Source organism: Bidens hawaiensis, unplaced genomic scaffold (assembly GCF_021521415.1).
Source record: "Bidens hawaiensis isolate Kalapana, Puna unplaced genomic scaffold, B.hawaiensis_p1.1 tig00009311_1, whole genome shotgun sequence".
Lineage (NCBI taxonomy): Eukaryota > Viridiplantae > Streptophyta > Magnoliopsida > Asterales > Asteraceae > Bidens > Bidens hawaiensis.
This window is the reverse complement of record NW_027491687.1, coordinates 433078-435703: the sequence shown is the minus strand read 5'-3', so window position 1 is coordinate 435703 and position 2626 is coordinate 433078.

Sequence of the window (2626 nt, the reverse complement as noted above, 5' to 3'; positions counted from 1 at the left end):
TTGTGAGTTGAGCAGGGAATCATATTGACGAAAATGTCACTAAGTAACACTTCAATTTCGATGATTATTATATACGTAACCCAGCGATGATTGCAGATATAATTGTCCTTTTTAAACTTTTCACAGACTTGTCAGAAACTTTACGATATGCTTTAATTTGGTTCAACTAGGCACGAAACCATATGTGGACCCCATCAATTAGATATAACATTTCTATCTTTTATACAATGAATTTAACATGTACATTTTTCTTTGATTTTCTAAATTTTGATTAGTTATGACTCATGCAAAAATAATAAAAGGAAAATAATGCAGAACGTCAAAATTTTTCCTTAAGATCGGTATTACTACACGCAGATAAGGTTCCATTTCAACAAAATAAAAAAATAAAAAAAAGTTGAAGTTGTACATGCCTTAACCCCCATTTCGATACATTACTTTCACACATTTGTGCTTATAGTATACGCGGAGAAGGTCCAAGGCTTGTACGAAACACCAAGAAAATAAAGTAGAATACTCAAATATTAACCCTCAGGTCGGATAATCTTATCGCGTAGGAGTGGATCCAATATTTGAATAAAAATAAAGAAAAAAATAAACTTGAATTTCTTTGCAAAATAAAATAAAAACAAAGCATAATTTTCTTCAAAAATGAAAGCATGCACACATAGTAATCATTTTGATTTTTCTTAAAATCAGATATAGTATCAATCTTTCAAGATGTAATTCCACTAGGTTCGGCATTCATTATCTTTATATCTTATCAGTTCCTATATAGTCTATCAAGCCTATCTTTGCATATCATATTGCTGGCCTTACGGTAATTTTTAATCTAGTTTATTCATGTACTAGATCAATCCCGTCAATGTACTATAATTTTCCCTTTTTGCTTCAAAACTCATTTTGAGGAGCATTTTTCAATGTTTTTGAACTTTTTCAATATTTGAATATTTTTGGAGTTTTTAAATTTCTCTGTACAAACAATAACACAATATTTTGGATTTTATATTTTTCTCCCCCTAAAAACAACAAAAATAGAAATAAAACAAGAAAATAAAATGATTTAACCAAGCTTTTGAATATCTTTTAAAGTTTTTAAACCATTTATACCCAGTAGATATTGAAAACGTGTTTTGTCAAACGCTTTGTATAATGGTCAGCCCTTTGAAAATCCGTGTGAATTTTATCAATTGAAATTAATTTATTTTCAAAACAATCACGAATGAAGTGATAACGGATTTCAATATGTTTGGTTTTTGAATTGTGAACCGGATTTTTGGTGATTGAAATTGCAGCCAAATTATCAATATAAATGGGAGTAGTAAGAAACTTCAAACCGTAATCCCGCAAGTGTTGCTGGATCTAGAGAACCTGTGAGCAGCAACTCGAGGCCGCCACATACTCTGCTTTGGCTGTTGAAGTTGAGACCGTTGTCTGCTTCTTACACTGCCAGGAAACAAGCCGGTTTCCTAAGAATTGACATCCCGCTGTAGTAGACTTGAAGTTGATTTTGCATCCTCCGTAGTCCGAATCAGTAAAAGCGGTGAGATCAAACTTATCGTCTTTGGGGTACCATAACCCGATGTCTGGATTTCCCCTCAGATAATGTAAGATGCGCTTTACTGCCGCCAGGTGAGTCACTCGGGGACTCGATTGGTACCTAGCACATAAACAAACAGCAAACATAATATCAGGTTGCCATACAGTCAAATACATGAGAGATTCAATCATAGCATGATATAGGGTTGGATCTACGATATCCTCCAATTCATCCGGTGATAAATTGTGACCCACGGGAAGAAGTGTCGAAGGAATTTTAATTTTGCCGTCGGATATCTTGAATCGGCTCAAGACATCGTTCACGTATTTGATATGATGGATAAAAATCCCGGAATCAGACTGGTGAACTTGCAATCCTAAGAAAAAGTTCATCTCCCCCATCGAGCTCATCTCGAATTTGGTTTGCATCGTCATTTCAAAATCTTTACACAAGCTGTCGTTTGTCAAACCAAAAATTATGTCGTCTACATAGATTTGGACGAGGAGCAAATCATCACCCACGTTCTTATAAAATAAAGTACAATCCACAGTCCCTCTCGTGAATCCACTTTCTATCAGATGGTCAGCCAATGTGCTATACCAGGTTCTCGGTGCCTGGTGTAAACCTTAAAGAGCCTTGTTTAATTAGTAAACACGCTCTGGAAAGTCTGGATCCTCGAAACCGGGAGGCTGCTTCACATATACTTCCTCATGAATAGCTCCGTTCAAGAACGCCGATTTCACGTCCATTTGATAAACCTTAAAATTTTTATAGGCTGCATAGGCAAGAAAGATACGTATAGCTTCCAGTCGTGCAACCGGAGCATATACTTCGGTGTAATCTATGCCCTCTCGTTGATTGTACCCAAGAACAACCAATCGTGCCTTATTTCTCACGATTACCCCGCGGTCGTCCTTTTTGCACTTAAAAACACATTTAGTTGGAATTGCCTTATCCACACGATCGGGTTTATCAAATAAGTCCCATACACCCAAGATGGTTCCTTGAGTGCCATTGAGACACTTGTTGGTTCTATCTGTGATAGGAAGCAGGTGTATTGTGCAATACTGAGGATACTCGAAAAGT